Raw genomic sequence first — 21,363 nt, 5'->3', positions numbered from 1 at the left:
AAGCAAAAAAAGGAAACAACAATCAGAAAATGGGCAGCATCTCGGCTTAGGTAAAGACAACACAGTTGAAATCATAAGATAGACAATCTGTACTCAAACACTGATTTCTGCCCCCAAACATTATGCCTGAAAATTGATACCCTCAAACACTGATGTCCTCAAATTGATACCCAGACTTGCAACTGATACATTCATTCCTATAGAGACACGCCCTAACAGCACATATCAAGCAAGTGAGAGCCAAAACACCCCTATAGTGGGGTAGGGGTTTCCCTGTCCTAGTTTCGTCAGGAGCTAGGGTTTCACTACGCACGCATGCGGTTTCAAACAATCCTGCATTCGGATGAGCATCCAGTCCTAGTTTGGAACAATCTCTATGGCTTCTGATCTGCAACTAGGTTAAATGGTCAAAAAGGGTGCCTCAGCAAGACCACCTAATATACCTCTTGTTCCTAACACCGAGAAGTGAAAGGAGGATCAAACGGTACAGCGCTGAGCCAAATCCAATGTTTGTGTTCCCATCGTGGCAGAGCCTGCAACCGGTCAGCCTTATGGCACGCTTTTCTAAGCGAGCCTTCGGCAAACTGTTCGAGGATAGCAGATGGCAAACACTGTGACTTAGGTGCACCAATGCAAATGCAATGCAAAGAAACACATAAGTGTAAATAAAACAACATGTCATGAGCTCGAGTCAAGTTCTCTAAATCCCCAGCAGAGTCGCCAGAAACTGTAGACTCGACTTTCTTCGCGCACCCCCTTTCGGAGAGGCGCGAATTGGTCCTACTACAGTTCGGACTCCTGTCACAGTTCTAAATTTAATCTCACAAAGTGCAATGTGAGACTGATAAGCACCAAAGAGTCCAATCCGGCAAATCGTTTTGGAAAATCATATTTTGAATAAAATAATGCCAAAACTGGACTGCTTTGCTAGATTATAGAGTCGCCACCTAAACATTTTATTTTTGAGAAATTTAGGAAACCCTGACTCATACTAAAGGCCACATGTCCATCGTCACCAAAGTTGCCTCGGCTCGGGAACTTAGGTACGAGAGGGAAATTCCTGAAATGAGCACCCCCGCTCGCTCGATCAAAGGATCGGCCTCTACTATGCATGATATGTTGTTTTATAAACATATGTGTTCTTATTCCGGTTATTAGCTAACTTTAGTATGTGATGCGCACAGCATACAATTATAGACTTGTAGACAGCCCGAGAACTCCGCTCTCTGCGTGCGAGGGCGCGAATCGCTTTGTTCTTAGCTACTACAGTTCGAACTCATGTCACGGTTCTGAATCTAATCTCGCAAAGTGCAATGCAAGACTAATAAATCACCAAAGAGTCTAAATCCGGCAAATCGTTTTGGAAAACTGATATTTAATAAAGATGTGCCAAACATGGACTGCTTTGCCAGATACAGAGTCGCCACCTAAATATTTTGTTTTGGGAAATTTAGGAAACCCTGATTCGTGCCTAAGGTCATGTGTCTATCATCACAAAAGTTGCCTCGGCTCGGGAACTTGGGTACGATAGGGGAAGGTCATGCAATGAGCACCACCCGCTCGCCCGATCGGAGACCGGCCTTTACTAACATGATATTTTGTTTTTGGAAACACATGTGTTCTTATTCTGGTTTATTAGCTAGCTTACTACGTTATGCGCACAGCATACAAGTACAGAGTAGATCGCCTAAGTTGGAACAAAACATCTCATGTTTGTTTGAAAATGGTTTGAAGGTGCTACTCGCAAGTAGGCTAAGGCGCGGATTTGCCACCCTCAAGTGGGCTTAGAAAGCATGATTTTTCCAATCTCAAGTGGGCTTAAAACTCGCATTTCAATGAATTGTTTCAATTCAAGCAATTTAACCTTCACCCACAGGCGTTCAGGCAGTTATATCATTTAAGCAAATAGCCTTATGGCAAGCATGCTGTCATGGCAAATCAATAACACACATGCAGGGATGCTAAAGCATAAACACTTACAGTGTACTCAGAGCCAAAACAGCAACCAGTTAGTAATCAATGAATGATCCTAGCTACAAGATGCCTAATGCAACACATGCAAAAATGCAACTAAAATGGGCTCGACTACTCTAAGATGGCATACGAAATGCAACTTGATAACATGCTATTGAACACGTATTCAAGTAAATGTATTGAAATACAAACTAACCATCGTAAGCGGTTAAGTAAAAGGGAGAAAGACGTGGGGTTGGAAGACATTCACACACTCAAGCACACTTATTACAAAATTCGCCCTCTCGACGAAAGGTCCGAATAAATCAACTAGCTAGCTATGCTACGCTAATTAATTATTACAAAACCTTAACTAATTAAGCAAATTAATTAAGTTACAAAACCAACTAAGTAAGAAAAGAAAGAAGCCGAATCAAGCTGCCATAGCTCTGCCTCAGAATGATGAATGATGCATGCTCGGTCGCGTCCTCCCGGAAATCCATTACCATGCCTCATGCTGCCTCTATTTGCATTGTTTTAGACTCTTGAAAACTGTGCCAATCTCCAAAACACTTCTGATCCACCTCATGGATATGCTGAGAGGTCATCGGCCAAGAGGTATGGCCATCGGCCAAAGGATAATGCTCATCAACCAATTTTGAGTCTATCGGCCAAATATTTATAGCCGATCGGCCATCTCTTCCTGTAAATTCTCCTTTTTGTTACAATAGAGCACAAACAGAGGCATGACAATGTATTTGCAAGAAAATGTGTGTGGTACTGCACCCCTTATCATGTCTAAGGCTCAAAGGTGTGTAGTGCTCGGCTCTCAAGCCATCAATCATGCATTACGATGCATGATGGCCAAAGAGACCGAGTTGCACAAATCAATATCACATGAATGCACAAAAACATACAAATGCCTTAAACTCTATCATGTTTGATCAAGAGTGTCGGCGACCGAGGATTGAGGCATGCTTCATCACTTCAAGTATGAAACATCCCTCATTCCTCGTGTTTGGCTTGGCACCAAAACCAAACACAATGCAATGCAAGGTATGCGAAACACAATGCAAATAACAAGCATGCAAACAACATGGCATGCAACGAGTATGCAACAATGTCATGCAATGCAACTAGCATGCAACAACATGCAATACGACAAGCATGCAATAACATGAAAAATGGACTTAAACTAAAATGGACAGACCTCAAACATGCCCAAATCAGGGGCCAAAATGTTGAAATGATGGCATGAAATGCAAGACGATGCAGGCACATGCTCTAGCCTACCAACTAAGCATAAAAGCATAACTCTCAAAAGTGCTCAAGGAGTGACAAATGTAAGAGTGTAGAAACACTATAAGCCCTGAAATAAGGTATGAAATGATGCCAAATAATTCAATCAATACAAGCATGGCATGCGAGGGTCCTTAAAGCATAAAGCTACCAAAGAGGACAACAAAGGAGGCATGCAATACATGGTACAAAGGCATGAACCAATCAGGGACAGAGTTCAAATAGATCTAAACAAAGACCAAAATATGGTAAGATTGAGGCACAAATGCCTAGGCATGCATGCATGCACACTAAGCCACAAACAAGGTAACAAATGCACAACCCTTAGAGGCACTCGAAGGGTGAATGAAGTGAGAACATGGAAATGCTACATGCTCTAAAATGTCATGTGGAATGATGCCAAATCATGGACATGATACAAATGAAGCATGCTATAGTGCCCAAAGCTTATGGCTAGCAAGGCACTTGCACTACAACTATGCAAAACATGAAGCATATAGCAAGGGTAACCCAAAACAGTGCTAAAACATGTTAAAATGAGTCTAAAACATGTATGGAAGGAAGCCAAAATATGCTAGCATGATGCGCATAAGGCAAGATGGATGCAAGGCAAATAAGGTGGATTACACTACATCTATCAAGACCAAGCATGAGATGGCTTCACCAACAAAAGTTAGAGTTATATCATGACAAAATAACCCCAAATACACATTGAAATGATAGCTCGCAAGCTTAGGCATGAAGGCATATGCAAAGGCTCATGTTCAAGGTATAAAGGACCAACCTTTCAACGCATTGAAAAAGTGAAAGATGTGAGTGCATGGCAATGAAACATGCTCTGAAATCACATAAAAAATGATACCAAATCATTCAAATAGGTCAAGCAATGCATGCTAGTGGACTTGATGCACAAAGCTAACAAGCTAGATGAACCATAACTATCATGGCATGCATGGCCAAAACAACAAAAATCAGAGCCTAAGCATGCCAAAGCATGACCAAAAGCTTCTTAGAGTTAAGCCAAAATCATGCTAGAATGACATGTTAAAGCAGGATACACATTAGGCTAATTCATGGAATTGCACTACAAGTGCATGGAGCATGCAAGGACCAACCAAACCAAACCTTAATAGAAGTATGACATGGAAAAACATCACCAAAAACATGCTGAAATGGAATAAACTCATGCTAGAAAGGCAAGCTACTTCATGAAGCATACAAGACTAGTTTGTGAGAAATACACTACAAGTGTATAAACCATGCAAGGAGTGAGTCCATCAATCAAAATCAGGGTTATAACATGCCAAAATAATATCAAAAACATGCTTAAACTAAGCAAATTCAAAACACAAGAGCATGCCACTTTGTAAAGCTAACAAGACTAACAATGAGGATTTACACTACAAGCGCAATAAGCATGCAAGAGGTGACCAAGAGAGCCAAAAACAAAGTTATGGTAGGTCTGATAAGTCACAAAAATGAGCCTAAACAAAGCCACAAAGAAATAAAAAAAACATGCTCATTTGGTTGGCCATCAACATTAGCAAGCAAGACAAGAGAAGAAGGGACCACCCTCTCCTATTTGCGCCCTCAAAATAGGGTTTTTACCACTAAAAATCCTCTGGATTTCAGTGGTTCTAAGGCCAAAAAGAAGTTGTTTGAAAAGTTTGAAAGTTAGCTCACAAGGCCTTACAAGCCAAGGAGTAAAAGGGAGGACAACCCCCTAGCCAACCAAGGCACAAACCAACACTTTTAGGACTGAAAAACAGGGGAAAAACAGAGGAAAAACAGAGGTTTTTGTAGTTCAACACCACCCCAAAAAAATAGCCCAAAACAATGGAAAGAGGATGGTGATGTAAGTGTGCAAAACAAATACGAAAGATGAGAGGTGCTTACCCTTGTAGCACAGCAACAAAAAGGCCTCTTTCTTCACTCAAATGACCCTCCAACAGCCCAAAAATCAGTTCCAAGAGGCCTTAGCCCATAGATATGCAACTTTGATGAAGGATGCCCAGGCAAACTAGTTGTATTTCGCTACTTCTATGCACTTCTATGCACAAAAGGGCAACAGAGAGAGGCTTTAGAGAGAGACACAGAGATTTTTCTCTGAAAATTGTGGAAAGAAAGGGAGTTTAGTAAGAGAAGCTCTCAAACTTGCTTAAGAAGTTCTAAGTCTTTGAATATGAGATATTTAGCTTCATATAAAGCAATTCAAAGCTTTAGGTCGAAAAATCTAAATATAGGACAGCTGGAGGTTGTGTGGAATAGCTGGAGGGAAAAGATCTTCAAAAAAATTGAATTTGGATCACTCTTGGCCGATCGGCCATCTTTTGTGCCGATCTGCTACTTTTTTGGCCGATCGGCCACAGAAATCTGTTTTTCAGGCCCCACTTCAAAGGGGCATAACTCCTTCATAGGAACTCCTTTTTAGGTCATTTTTGTGTCCAAATTGAAGCCCCGGAAGAAAGATTTTCAATGGTAGAAGCCTTGCATCAAAATTTCAAGTGTACAAAAAGTTGTGCCTGTTTTAGTGAAAACTACTCAGTTTTGATCATAACGGATTGATGCCCAACTTCCAACAACCATATCTCCCCCATCCAAACTCTGCTTTGGAGATTCTTAAGTGAAAAATAAAGCCCCAGAAGTATTATTTCCAACGGTGGTGACCTCATAGCTTAAATCCAAGTATACAAAAAGATAGGCCCGATTTAACGAGGACTGCTCGTCTCCCTCTTAACGATTCATACCCAACTTCTTCCTCAACTTGGTTTCTTCCCTCTTCTCCTCTTTTCTTCAACTCCACACCCCCTAAACAAGGTGCTTTTAAAGATTTTTCAAAGATTTCATCTCTTTTTCATTCATTTCCACTTTGTCCTTGCTCGGTTTACCAAAAAACGCAACATTTGACAAAATGCAAGCCTCGGAACATCGTAGAAATTTTATTTCAAAAATATTTTGAAAGAGAGGGTTTTAAGGTCTAAAAACCATTCAAAATAGCTTTGGTCCAAAATGGGGTGTGAAGTTGGTATTTGACTCCCCTCTTGCTGAAGAAATCGAACTTTTGCTTTGCACATCTTTCGCCATCAAGTAAACCATCAGTAACGCCCAAGTCTTAAGTGCGGTCAAAAATGAGGTGTCTACAAGACTAAATCGCAAGACTTGGAACGAATTCGACTCATGTTTTGTTTTCCAAAATGGTTTGAAAATGCCACTCGCAAGTGGCCTAAAGGGAGGATTTTGCATCAAACATGATGGGCTTGAAACATGATTTGCCACTTCACAAAGTGGGTTTAAAAAAACTCACAATCATCGAATTGTCCCACTTCAAGTAATAAAGCCTTCATCCACAAACATTCATGCAGTTAAGCAAATAAGCACATAGCCTCATGGCAAGCATGCTATCATGGCGACACTCACAATCATGCAAGTATGCTAAAGCATAAAACTTACTGTGTACTCCGAGCCAAAACAAAAGCTAGTTAGAAATCATGCATGATCCTGACTATACAAAATGGCTAATGCAACACATGCAATAATGCGACTAAATAGGCTCGGCTACCTGAGGAGACATATGATACAATTTGAGAACATGCGTTGAAACACGTATTCAAATAAGTATTGAGATACGATGCAGTTTGAATGATGTACCAAGCCTCAGTGGATGCAATATGAATGAATGATGCAAACATACAGCATAAAGTATCCTAATCAAAATGTGCCATAAACTAACCATCGAAAGCGGTTATATAAAAGGGAGAAAGACGTGGGGTTAGAAGACATGCACACACACACACACACGCTTATTACAACATTGCGCCCTCTCAAAGGAGGGTCCGAATAAATAAGCTAAACTACACTAAGCTAAGCTAATTATTGCAAACCAACTAATTAACTACTCTAGGTAATTAATTACAAACCAAATTGAAATTGAATAAATAGCTGCACAAACTAATTAAGTACAATACTTAAATCAAATAATTAGCTACAACTAACTAATTAAAGCACGTAAAGTGGCCTCACAGGCGAGGGAGACATGCATGCTCATTTGGCCTCCTCCCGAAAATCCATTGCCTTGCCGTCGGTTGTCTCTGTTTGCACTTACCTTGATTTCTGAAAATTGTGCCAATCTCCAGACTACTTTTGCCTCAAAACAGTTGCCTTAAAATAGGGACATTTTTGCACCAAAATAGGCGAGTGGCCGATCGGCCACCAAAAATGGCTGTTGGCCACTCCAACTGGCCGGTCGGCTAGTGCAAGTGGCCGGTCGGCTACTGCCATTGGCCGGTCGACTACCTCCTTTCCCAAACTGCTGGTTTTGCTGCAACAGAGAACAACAAAGCCAAGACAATGTATTTGCAAGGAAATGTGTGTACTGCCACTGTCCTCATCATGTCTCAAGCTCAAAGGACTGTGGCACTCGGCTCTTAAGCCACCAACCAAGTATCTCAATGTATGATGGCCCAAAAGTCAAAAATTTTGAAAGGTTTCCTAAGATTGCGCCCTTTAGGGTCTATAGTGAAAACAGTTGGAGAGTGATCCGAGATACCAGGCAGCAAAAAGTTAGCAAATGAACTCGAGTAACCATCAAGCCATTTCTCATTGACAAGAACTCTATCAATTTTAGAAGTAATGTATGAACCCTCACTTCTTTTATTAGACCAGGTAAACTGACAACGATGGTAAGACAAATCCTCTTTAGCACTGTTCCAGCTAGCATTCCCTCCCATTTTCTCAAGAGGGAATCTGATAGCATTAAAATCACCAAGACAAAGAAGAGGGCTTCTAGAATAAGACTTAGATATAGAGCAAAGATCATCAAACAAAGGCAGTCTCATCACTTGTTCATTATCAGCATATACAAAAACAGTATAAAAACTATTATCCCCCTCAAAAACAGTCACCTTACAAAAAATAAACTGACTAGATTGTTTAACACTTTGAATATCACAAAACGTAGGATCCCAACATATCTATGTTCTAGCAGTTGAATCTGGTAGTGAATTATATAAAAGTTTCCAATTTTTAAAGCTTTTCTCAAAAAATTTAGCTTCATTTCCACATTTAACCTTTGTCTTCAAAAGACTCATGATTTTAATATCTTCTTTTTTCACAAGATCAAAAACCTTTTTATGTTTAGAGAAGTCATTGAACCCTCTAACATTCCAAGTTGTAATTTTAACATTCATGAGAAAGTACAAAAACACACAACCAGATCCCAAAAAAACAACAAGACACCACTTACCTCTTCTTCTTCTTCTGGCTTCCTACTTTGCTAGAAGTTTTATTCTTAGTAGAACTCCCTAAGACATTTGTACCATCTAGTTTTTGCCCTGTCATTTTTACAGAGGACTTGCCCCCATCAGCCATTCCCCCCACTCCTTGGATAATGTTTTTAGCCGCAGGATTTATCAATTTGGCAATGTCTATAACCTCAGAATGGAATGCTGCCACCTATTCTGAAGCCTTAAGAGTAATTACATCCTCCTCAAGATTTATAGGTTCAGTTAGATCAGGAACCTCCTTGCTAATGGTGCCTCCCACTGCAGTCCCCAAGTGTCCCCCCACTTCAATGGATGAACTAGAGGTTTTAGTATGATTGATTGGGTTAGGTAAGGGAGAGTTCTCTTGCTTTCCTCTTGCCCTTGTCTTTAACTTTACTCCAACTAGCTTTTTCTTCATTTAATTTCTCAGTGTTTTGTTGTAACTCAATCAGTTTTGAGACTTGAGCCGAAACACACAATTTAGTTTCATGGCCAAAAACCTGACAGTTTTCACACCTAGTGGGGACACCTTGATAGTCAACTCGAATTTCCACAAATTCTCCCTCACTAAAGATGAAAAAACTATCTGGAAAGGCAGAGTTAGCTTGTATGTTGACACAAACTCTAGCAAAAGAGATTCTATTACCAGAAGATGTGAGTTGGTCCATAAACAAAGGAACTCCAACTGCACTTGTTATCCTACTTAGACCATCCCCAATCCAGAATTCCATAGGAATATTGTATACTTTTAACCACACAAGGATAGGTCTCTTGTCCTCCTTTGAAAGCTTCATCATATGGTGCCATTGCTTGAGGATTATCAAAAAACCACCTCCATACCATGGTCCTCCATCCAAAATGTCCTTACTGCAATCCGTGTTTTAAAAAATGAGGAAAGTGAAGCCCTCATCATTCATGTTAACTTCCAACAACCCTTTATTACGCCACATGTTGAAGGCACTGTTTTTTATCAAAGTGTAAGGCAACCTTTTATCAGTAAAGTACCCTACCAGACACGCCTCCCATTTTGCTAAAGGAGAAACAGAAGGCATTTCAACTACGATTTTATCCTGGTCCAATTTAGGAGGGAAATATTGGAGTTTTACCTCAGATCGGACAAATGCAAACTCAACATTTGCCCAGGAACGAGGTTCATGTCTTCCTCTACCCCTTCAAGTACCTCTTACAGGAGCCCCTCTCCCACGATCCTGGAAGTCACCTCATTGAGGGTACCCATCAGACCCTGTAACTTGAACCTCCACCAGATCCACATCCACAATATTAGGGCTTTGAACCTTAGCAGTTTAATCACCACTCGCAGCAGTTGTTTGATTCCCTCTTCAAAAAGCCCCAAACCATCATCTCCATAAGGTGCTGTATTCGTCTTTACTGGTTGACCCCCAATCACTGCATGTGGATGACTAATTCCTCTAGTTTTGGTCACCATCAGGCTGTCAGGAAGATCTACAAACTTAGATCATGTACCCTCGTCCTCCCTGTCTGACCATCTAGGGTTTTAAAAAACCGGCGTCAGTGGAACTTCCGAACAGAGATCACCAGACGACGGCTTAATCTGAGTGTAATCTGTCGATGCCCTAGCTTTTAGAAACTCAAGATGATCGACAAGAGATTGAATAGATTTTGCCGACACACTTTTCATTTTGATCTCACTTTTCTGCGCAATACTAACTAGGGTTTCTAGTTCTTGCTAAAAAAGACTCACACTTCTTGGACGGTGTTCACCAAATAAAACTATAGAACCCTTATCTCTCTCGTCATTAATCTTCAGTGATGTAAGGGATATATCCGAACTCGTCACCCCGATAGCCGAAGAGTATGAGGTTGATTTAGTCATGATTCAAAACCCACAGTTCAACAAAAAATTGAATGCAGGAACCCTCGAGACAAAAAGTTTCTAGAGGGAAGGAAGAGCCACTCGCTCAAACTAACCTTGCTTAGCCTCTAAGGAAAAGAATTTTTTGAATAATTGTAGCTTAACATATTAGTTTAACTTAAACACCTCATTTAAAATTTTCTAAATCACCTAAATGTTCAATTCTCATGTCCAAAAGGATGAATTTGAATTTCCTTTAATTCTCTTCTAATTTCACTTTTTTTCTCTAACTTTCTCTTCTATCTGTCAAGAATAATGTTTCTATCTAACTTTCCTTGTCCTTCTCCATGCTTCTCAATTTTGTTCTACAAACTAATTAGCTTAGGCCACTAACTTTTTCATTAGCTTAGCCTCCAAGAAAGAGATTTTTCTGAGTATTTGCAGCGTAACAATATTAGTTTAACTTAAGCACCTCGTTTAAAGCTTTCTAAGTCACCTAATGTAGACGAGCCCGAACGTCCCGGGAGAATCCCGTTTTGTTCATTAGGCTCACTACAGTTCGGACTCAATGTCACGGTTCTGAATCTAATCTCACAAAGTGCAATGCAAGATCGATAAATCACCAAAGAGTCCAAATCCGGCAAATCATTTTGAAAAACTGATTTTTAGAAAGAAGTGCCAAACATGGACTGCTTTACCAGATACAGAGTCGCCACCTAAATATTTTATTTTGGGGGGATTTAGGAAACCCTGACTCGTGCCTAAGATCACGTGTCCGTCATCACCAAAGTTGCCTCGGCTCGGGAACTTGGGTACGAGAGGGGAAGGTCAAGCAATGAGCACCCCCGCTCGCCCGATCAAAGATCGGCCACTACTAAACATGATATCTTGTTTTTGAAAACACATGTGTTCTTATTCCGATTATTAGCTAGAATTACTATGCCATGGGCATGATACACAAGTATAGACTAGATCGCCTAATTTGGAACAAAACATCGCATATCCGTTTGTTTGGAAATGGCTTGAAGTTTGCTACTCGCAAGTAGGCTAAAACACAGATTTCAATGAATCGTCCCAATTAAAGTAATCCAACCTTCACCCACAGGCATTCAGGCAGTTATATCACATAAGCAGTTAGCCTCATGGTAAGCATGCTATCATGGCAGTCACTCACACACATGCAAGGATGCTAAAGCATAAACACTTACCGAGTACTCCGAGCCAAAACAAAAGCTATGTTAGAAATCAATGCATGATCCTAGCTATGTCAAGAATGCCTAATACAACACATACAAAATGCAACTAAGATAGGTTCGGTTATTCTAAAATGTCATGTGAAATGCAATTTGATAGATGTATTCAAATAGGAATTGAAATACAATGCAGTTAGTATGATGCGTCGAGCCCGATGCATGCAAGACAGGTGAATGGATGCAAACATACGAGCATAAGGATGCTAATTGAAACATGCCCTAAAACTAATCATCGTAAGCTGGTAAATAAAAGGGAGAAAGAAGTGGGGGTTGGAAGACATGCATCACACATACGCACACTTATTACAACAATTGTGCCCTCTCGACGGAGGGTCTGAATAAATAATACAGAACCAGCTAGCTAATCTATGCTAATCTAATTAAACTAGTTATTACACGACGAAAAGAATCACAAGTTACAACTACTTATTACACAACATTAACTAAGTAAGCAATCTAAATGAGCATGAAAACTAAATGAATGTGAGCTGCTACAACTCTGCTTTGAATGACAAAGGACGCATGCATTCTTGAATTGCCTTGTTCGGAAATCCCTCGTGACGCCCCGACTTGCCTCTGTTTGCAATTGACCTCAGAACACTGCACAAAGCTCCAGAAGGCTGAAACTCCACCTTGAGAATCTGTGGGAAGGCTGCCGACCAGCTATTGGCCTCGGAGACCACCTGCCGACCACTTTTGTGGTGAAAAACCAGAAAAATTGGTCAGCCAACCACTAAATCTGGTCGGCCGACTAGTTTCTGCCCCTAGTTTCTGGTTTTTTGCAATAGAAGGCAAGAGAGGGAGATGGCAAAGTATTCGCAACACATGTGTGCACGACCACTCTTCTTATCATTGCATAAGCTCAAGGGAGTGTAGTCCTTGACCCTCGGGCCTCCAATCATGCATCTTGATGTATGATGGCTGAGGAGTCGAATTGCACGACTCAATGTGAAATGAATGCACATACAAGCACCTAAAGCCAACAACTCCGTCATGGGTAGTCAAGAGTGTCGGTGACCTGAAATCGAGGCACGTTTCATCTTTTCAAGCATGAAACGTCCCTCGTTCCCCGTGTTTGGACTAACCCTTATTCCAAACACAATGCAACAAACAAGGCATGCACGAATGCAACTCTAGCATGAATCTTAATGCAATGCAACTAAGTCATGCAAACATGCAAGGGATAACATGCAAACATGCAACTAGCATACACAATGCTATGAACTAACAGTGGCATACTCAATGCACATGACACTTAGCATATGCAATGCACATAGAAACTAACATACACAATGAGATAAACAAGGCATGAACAATGCAATGATCAATCATGCGATGACATGGCGTACTCAATGCTATGAACTACAATGGCATACTTAATGCAAAATGGACTTAAACCAAAATGGATGGGCCTTAGCCACACCCAAATCAGTGGCCAATAGATGATGGAAATAAGCCATCAAAACACATACGATCATGCACAATGCAACGGCCCCAACTCTAAGCCACAAAACACAACTTTCCAAACGCATTGAAAGGCTGAAATATGGAATGCAATGACACATGTTTCAGCTCTGAAATGGCATACAAAATGACTTCGAATTGTGCAAACCACTCATGTAATGCATGTCATCAAGCATCGAAACTAGTGAAGTGTATTATACTATAAGCATGCAAGGCAGAGCTTGAATGGCCAAAACAACTCCAAACAGACCCTATGCAGGCCCAAAACAGTAGCAAAACGAGCTGGGATGATGGCTTGAAAGGCAAAAAAATGAAGCTCATGCAATGGCTCACAAAATAGGGTATCAAAGCACAACTCTCAAGGGCACTTAAAGAGTGGAAAACATGGAAGTATGACAGGCCTATATGCTCTGAAATATCATGCTCAATGATGCCGAAACATGAAAATACCTCAAGTGAAGCATGCAAGGGACATCAAAACTCGACGCTAGTCAAGGCTATCACACTACTAGCATGCATGGAAAGCATCTTTCAACCAAGAGGCCTAAAAATAGAGCTAAGGCAGCCCAAAATATGAACAAAACCAGGTTGGATCATGGCCAAAATATGCTAGAATAGAGGGCCAAAACATCATGTATTTTAAGCTAGTAAACATGATTTACACTACAAGCATATGAAGCATATGAGAGGCTACCAAACCAGCTAAAAACAGAGTCATGGCATGCCAAATGATGACCAAAACTTCACTGAAATATGACCAATACATGCAAGAATGACATGCTACTTTGATAGGCCACAAAAGGGATTAATCTACACATGCAAGAGGCAAACCCAGGGTGACCGAACCAGCCATAGACAGAGTCTAGGCAGGCCCTAAAAGTCACCAAAATGTGCCTGGACTGAGCCTTGAAAGTATGAAAACATATGCTCCTTTGATAGGCCAAAAATGCAAGCAAACAAGACCAAAAGAGAGAGGGTCACCCCTCTCTGATTTAGGGCCTCAAAACCATATGCAAACCACTAAAAATCCACTGGATTTCAGTGGCTAAAAGGCCACACAAGGGTTAACTCAAAGGCCTTATGGCATGGCACAAAACAAGGCCAAATAGGGCATGCAAGAGGGAAGATGACCCTCAGCACCAAAAAGGCCTTAAACAAATATGAAAAACACTTAAATATGGAGCTTTTTTCAGTTGACAACAAAGCTCAAATAAGCATGCAAGTATGGCTAAGAGAGTGATCAAGACAAAGCTTAAAAAGAGAGAAAAGAGATTACCCTTGAAGCTCAGCAAAACCAGCAAGTTCCTCAGCCAAAAACCACCCTTTTAACCACCAAAAATAACCTCTAGGAACCTCAGTTCAATGGTAAGGATGTATGACTAAGAGTTGGGGTGTTAAAGGTCAAGAACAATACACACTTTTGGCTCAAAATATAGAGATATAGAGAGAGATATGTGTTTTGCCTTAGGAAATTTTTTTGAACCTGGTTCAAGGAGAGGGAGAGCCTCTCTTATAGAAGAAACAAAGGGTTCAAGCTTCTTGGAGAAGCTAAACATGGATGCAATCCCTCCATATGTATGGAGGATATAGGCTGTGCCCTCCAGCTGGCACAGCTGGCATCCACACAGCCTGACAAAACATGGGGAAAGGGGTCGACCAGAAAAGGTGGTCGGCCTGTTACTTTCAGTAGTTGGCCGACCACTGAAAGTGGTTTCCCAAGAAAAAAGTGGTTGGCCATGGTAATTGGTGGTCTCCACACTGAAAGAAAGCCAATAGTGGGGTGGGAAACCAGAAAATGTGGCCCAAAGGCCAAGAAAACCAGCTTCCCGACAAGAAAATCGGCTGGCGGGGAGAAAAGTGGTTTCCAAGGAGAAAGCAAGTCTCCCACCCTTGTACCACCATAAAAACAAGGAAAACAAGGCCTGTGCCAAGAACGAACCAACACGGATGCAAAATGAGAGTTCGAGAGGCCAGACGCGCGGCCGGGGGCCCCGAAAACTGGCTGTTGAGCACAAAAAGTGCCGTACGACCACAGAAGTGGTCTCTCGGACCACAGTGTCCCTCTAGATAGAGGAAATAAGGTGTGTTCCAAAAATCGTGCCAAACGGAGAATGTTAAGCGGTCCCGAGCCGAGGCGCAAGGCCGACGGCTCCAAAAATCAGAAACTAGTCTCCAAACGGGAACAGTGGCCTACGACCATGAAAAGTAGCCTACGGCCACTGAGAGATGGTCTACAAGACCTCTCCCTCCCTCCGGAAAGTGAAAACAAGACTTAGTCCCCAGACTGAGTCAATGTACAAAGAGTCCCGAAGTCCGGAGGTGAGGCTCTCAGCCAAGAACTCCGAAACCACAAAACGAGCACAACATGCACAATCACCGAGCGCTCAATCGATGACGTCTGAGTCTCAAGGTCAGTCAAAAATGGGGTGTCTACGCCTAAGTGTTCAATTCTCAAGTCCAAAAGGATGAATTTGAATTCCTTTTGATTTTCTTCTTATTTCAATTTCATTTCTCTAACTTTCTCTTCTACCTCTCAAGAAGAATGTTTCTATCCGACTTTCTCCGTCCTCCTCCATTCTTCTCTATTTTCTTCTACAAACTAATTAGCTTATGCCACTAATTGTTTCATTAGCTTAAGTGGCCAAGTTTTATTGAAACTAACCTTGCTTAGCCTACAAGAAAGAGAATTTTCGGTGTATTTGTAGCTCAACGATGTTACTTTAACTTAAGCACATCATTGAAGATTATCTAAATCACCTAAATGTTCAATTATCAAATCCAAAAGGATGAATTTGAATTCCCTTCAAATTTTTTTCCAATTTCTGTTTTTTTTTTCTCTAACTTTCTCTCCTACCTCTCAAGAACAATGTTTCTTTGTAACTTTCTCCGTCGTTCCCCTTCCTTCTCTATTTTGTTTTAGCAACTAATTAACTTAGGCCACAAATTGTTTGATTAGCTTAAGTGGCCAAGTTTAACTCAAACTAACATTGCTTAGCATCCAAGAAAGTGAATTTTCTGAGTAATTGTGGCTTAGCGATATTAGTTTGACTTATCACCTTATTTAAGATTTTCTAAGTCACCTAAATGTTCAATTCTCAAGTCGAAAATGATGAATTTAAATTCCCTTTGATTTTCTTCTGATGTCTCTTTCTTTTCTAGAAGTTACTCTTCTACCTCTCAAGAAGAACGTTCCTATCAAACTTTCTCTGTCCTTCTCTGTCCTTCTCTATTTTCTTCTACGAACAAATTAGCTTGGGCCGCTAATTGTTTCTTTAGCATAAGGGGCCAACTTTAACTCAGACTGACCTTCCTTAGTCTTCAAGAAATAGAATTTCTGAGTAATTGTAGCTTAACGATACTAGTTTTACCTAAGCGCCTCATTTAAGATTTTCTAAATCACCTAAGTGTTCAATTATCAAGTCCAAAAAGATAAGTTTGAATTCCCTTTGATTTTCTTCCAATTTTTGTTTTTCTTCTCTAGCTTTCTCTCCTACCTCTCAAGAATAATGTTCCTCTCTAACTTTCTCCGTCCTTCCCCTTCCTTCTCTATTTTGTTGTACGAACTAATTAGCTTTGGTCACGAATTATCTCATTAACTTAAGTGGCCAAGTTTAACTAAAACTAACCTTCCTTAGCTTCCAAGAAAGAAATTTTTCTAAGTAATTGTAACTTAACGATATTAGTTTAACTTAAACACCTTATTTAATATTTTTTATGTTACCTTAGTGTTCAATTCTCAAGTTCAAAATGAGGAATTTGAATTCCCTTTTATTTTCTTCCTATTCCTCTTTCCTTTTTCTAACTTTCTCTTCTACCTCTTAAGAAGAATGTTTCTATCCAACTTAATCCGTCCTTCTATATCCTACTCTAATTTCTTCTATGAACTAATCAGCTTAGGTTACTAATTGTTTCATTAGCTTAAGTGGCCAAGTTAAATTCAAACTAACATTGCTTGGCCTCCAAGAAATAGAATTTTTGAAGTAATTGTAGTGCAACGGAATTAGTTTTAACGTAAGCACATCATTTAAGGTTTTCCAAATCACCCAAGTGTTTTTTTTTTTTTTTTGGGCGGGGCTGAATAGGTCATAAAATAAAACAAAAGATTTACAAGAATACAAGGGGAATACCCCAGGCCCTAACCCAACTATATAAAGGATCCAAACAAGAGGAAAATAGCAACGAGCTGTGAACAAGACTACAGGATAAATACAAACACAACACCCCACAACACAAAACACATCACGAACACAATAACCACAAAAGTAAAATGGGGAGCATCCACAGAGGGGCCAAAACCTTTCTCACCCACCATATCTCAAACAAAGAAAGGGGGAGTGAACAATGAAGGAGACCCAGAAACTAACAACAGTTCACAAACTAGAGCCTATCTACACCACTACTGTGGGGCGTGATCAACATGGCCCAAAACCACCTGAATTTAGCTTACAATTTCAACCATTTAACGATTTGTGCGTGTCATCCTTGCGCAGGGGCCATGCTAATCTTTTCTGTATCGTTCCAATTTTATTGGATGTCCCCGAAGGGACAACACCTAAGTGTTCAATTCTCAAGTCCAACAGGATGAATTTGAATTCCCTTTCATTTTCTTCGTATTTCTCTTTCTTTTCACCAACTTTCTCATCCAGATCTCAAAAAGAATGTTTCTCTCCAACTTTCTCCGCCCTTCTCCTTTCTTCTCTATTAGAACTAATTAGCTTAGGCCACTAATTGTTACATTAGCTTAAGTGGCCAAGTTTTACTCAAACTAACCTTCCTTAGCTTCCAAGAAAAATATTTTTTTGAGTAATTATAGATTAACGACATTAGTTTCACTTAAGCACCTCGTTTAAGTATTTTTAAGTCACCTAAGTGTTCAATTCATAAGTCCAAAAGGATGAATTTGAATTCCCTTTGATTTTCTTCCTATTTCTCTTTCATTTCTATAACTTTCTCTTCTAACTCTCAAGAAGAATGCTTCTATCCAACTTTCTCCAACCTCCTCCATCCTTTTCTATTTTCTTCTACAAACTAATTAGCTTAGGCCACTAATTGTTTCATTAGCTTAAGTGGGCCAAGTTTAACTCCAACTAACCTTGCTTAGCCTCCAAGAAATTTTTCTGAATATTTGTAGCTTAACGATATTAGTTTAACTTAAGCATCTCATATAAGGCTTTCTAAGTCACATAAGTGTTCAATTCTCAATTCCAAAAGGATGAATTTGAATTGCCTTTGATTTTCTTCCTATTTTTCTCTTTCGTTTCTCTAACTTTCTGTTCTACCTCTTAAGAAGAATGTTTCTATCCAACTTTCTCCTTCCTCCTCCATTCTTCTCTATTTTCTTCTACAAACTAATTAACTTTGGCCTCTAATTGTTTCATTAGCTTAAGTGGCCAAGTTTAACTCCAACTAACCTTGCTTATCCTCCAAGAAAGAGAATTTTTTAAGTAATTGTAGCTTAACGATATTACTTTAACTTAAGCACCTCATTTAAGATTTTCCAAATCACCTAAATGTTCAATTATCAAGTCCAAATGGATGAATTTGCATTCCCTTTGATTTTGTTCCAATTTCTGTTTCTTTTCTCTAACTTTCTCTTCTACATCTAAAGAATAATGTTCCTCTCTTACTTTCTCAGTCCTTCCCCTTCCTTCTCTATTTTGTTGTAGGAACTAATTAGCTTAGGCCATGAATTGTTTCATTAGCTTAAGTGGCCATGTTTAACTCAAACTAACCTTGCTTAGCCTCCAAGAAAGAAAATTTTATGAGTAATTGTAGCTTAACAATATTACTTTAACTTAAGCACCTCATTTAGGATTTTCTAAATCACCTAAATGTTCAATTATCAAGTCCAAAAGGATGATTTTGAATTCCCTTTGATTTTGTTCCAATTTCTATTCTGTTTCTCTAACTTTCTCTTCTACCTCTCAAGAATAATGTTTCTCACTAACTTCCTTCGTCCTTCCCCTTCCTACTCTATTTTGTTGTGGAAACTAGTTAGCTTTTGCCACAAATTGTTTCATTAGCTTAAGTGGCCAAGTTTAACTCAAACAAACCTTGCTTTGCCTCCCAGAAAGTGAATTTTCTGAGTAACTGTAGCTTAATGATATTAGTTTAACTTATGCACCTTATTTAAGGTTCTCTAAGTCACCTAAATGTTCAATTCTCAAGTCCAAAATGATGAATTTTAATTTCATTTGATTTTCTTTCGATGTCTCTTTCTTTTCTCTAAGTTACTCTTCTACCTCTCTCAAGTAGATTGTTTCTATCAAACTTTGTTCGTCCTTCTCCATACTTCTGCATTTTCTTCTGCGAACAAATTAGCTTAGGCCACTAATTGTTTCATTGGCATAAGTGGTCAAGTTTAACTCAAACTGACCTTTGCTTAGTCTTCAAGAAATAGAATTTTCGAGTAATTGTATTAACGATATTAGTTTCACTTATGCACCTTATTTATGATTTTCTAAATCACCTTAGTGTTCAATTCTCATGTCCAAAAGGTTGAATTTGAACTCCCTTTAATTTTCTTCCAATTTCTCTTTCTTTTCACTTTCTCTTCTAGCTCTGAAGAATAATTCTCATGTCCAAGTATTCATGGGTTAGAAAATTCGGTAAATAATTATGTTTGCCTTTGATATATTCAATATCAAAGTCAATGGTAGACAGTAAACTTTGCCAAGAAGCAAATATTTGTTTTTGAGCAAGATTTTGTGCATCTTTTTTAAAGATCTGTTTTGCTGCAAAACAATCAACATGAATTAAGAAATGTTGATTTAATAAATCATCCTGAAACTTAGAGACACATTTGATAATTGCTAAACATTCCTGCTGAATAATTGGATAATTTAAAGCTGCTTGTTTCCAACTTCCTGAAGCAAACCATAAAAGTTATTCTTTTTACTATTAGGGTTAATTGTTTAAGAATCCCTCCATACCCTTGGTTAGAGGCATCAGTTTCAACAATTTTCTTCCATGCTGGATTTGGTAAAGCAAGACAAGGAAGATATTTTTCTTTAAGCTTTATTTTCTAAACAGCTTTAGTTTGTTCTGGTGTCCATGGCGGAGGATTTTTCCTAAGCGTGGTATAAAGCATCTTGTGCTAACTGGTGATTGTAGTCACTGTTGTAATTAAGACTACCAAGAAATCTCTGTAATTGAGTTTTATCTTTAATTTCATCTGGAAATTTAGATGCAAACTCAATGCTTCTATCAATAGGAATAAGTGTGCCATTATGAATATTATGGCCTAAAAAACGAACTGTAATTTGAAAAAGTTTCATTTTTGGTGTAGAAATTACGAAACCATTTCTAATAATAACATGCTTAAAAATATTAAGATGTTTAATATGCTGGTCAATGGATAATGAAAAAAATAAGAACATCATCAATGTAACAAAGAGCAAATTTTGTATAAGGAGTGAATATATCATTCATATTATGCTAGAATTCAGATGGAGCATTTTTTTTATCCAAATGGCATAGCATTCCATTCAAAATGCCCAAAAGGTACGATAAAAGCAGTTTTATATCGATCCTGTTCAGCAACTTGGATTTGCCAATATCTTGATTTTAAATCAAATTTTGAGAAGATAATTGCATCCTGTAGGTGATCTAAAATATCTTTCTTATTTGGAATAGGATACCTAATCCATTTTAAGGCATCATTAAGAGGTTTGTAATTGATAACCAATCTTGGCACACGTCTTTCAATTTCGGCATTTTTATTAACATAAAAGGCTATACAACTCCAAGAAGAATAACTGGGTTGGACTAATTTTTTCTGTAGGAGAGTATTTATTTCTGTTTTGCATAGTTCTAAATACTCTTTTTTCATTTGGCTATGTCGCGATCTTGTAGGGATTTCACGCTCATCAAAGATTGGTTCATATGGAAGGGAAACTATATGTTTCTTGTGTTCCCAAAAAGCATTTGGAACATCACTACAAATTTATGTATGAAACTCTTTTTCTATTATTTTAATTTTATTCTGTAGGGAGGATTGTTGCAACCTTTGTTTTGTTGTTAGGAAATGAATATTTGTTTGGATGAAATTAATTTGTTTTTCCTTAAAATTTACTAGATCATTAATCTGATCTAATTCCTTTGTGTAAGGTTCTGTAATAAATTCAAAAATAATCGATTGATTACTAATAGTTGTATGTTTGCCAATGGAATCAACTTTAGTGATTGGCATTAATAAACACATAAATGGGGTCCCTAAAATGATAGTCTGAGACATGTTTCTGATAAGGACAAAAGAAGTGAGAAGAGAAATGCCCTGATTACAAATAAGAACTTCTGG

The 21,363-nt window shown here is 39.0% G+C and overlaps 1 non-coding gene across 1 annotated transcript; it reads right to left on the bottom strand.

Moving 5' to 3' along the window:
* Nucleotides 1-17,508: 17,508 nt before the first annotated feature.
* On the bottom strand, nucleotides 17,509-17,611 carry LOC114257223 (U6 spliceosomal RNA). Its single transcript, XR_003627490.2, has one exon. It is a non-coding gene; the product is annotated as a U6 spliceosomal RNA (small nuclear RNA).
* Nucleotides 17,612-21,363: the final 3,752 nt, after the last annotated feature.

This window comes from Camellia sinensis, chromosome 15, assembly GCF_055761805.1.
Source record: "Camellia sinensis isolate YWXY chromosome 15, ASM5576180v1, whole genome shotgun sequence".
Taxonomy (NCBI): Eukaryota; Viridiplantae; Streptophyta; class Magnoliopsida; order Ericales; family Theaceae; genus Camellia; species Camellia sinensis.
This window is presented reverse-complemented; position numbering and strand designations above follow the sequence as displayed.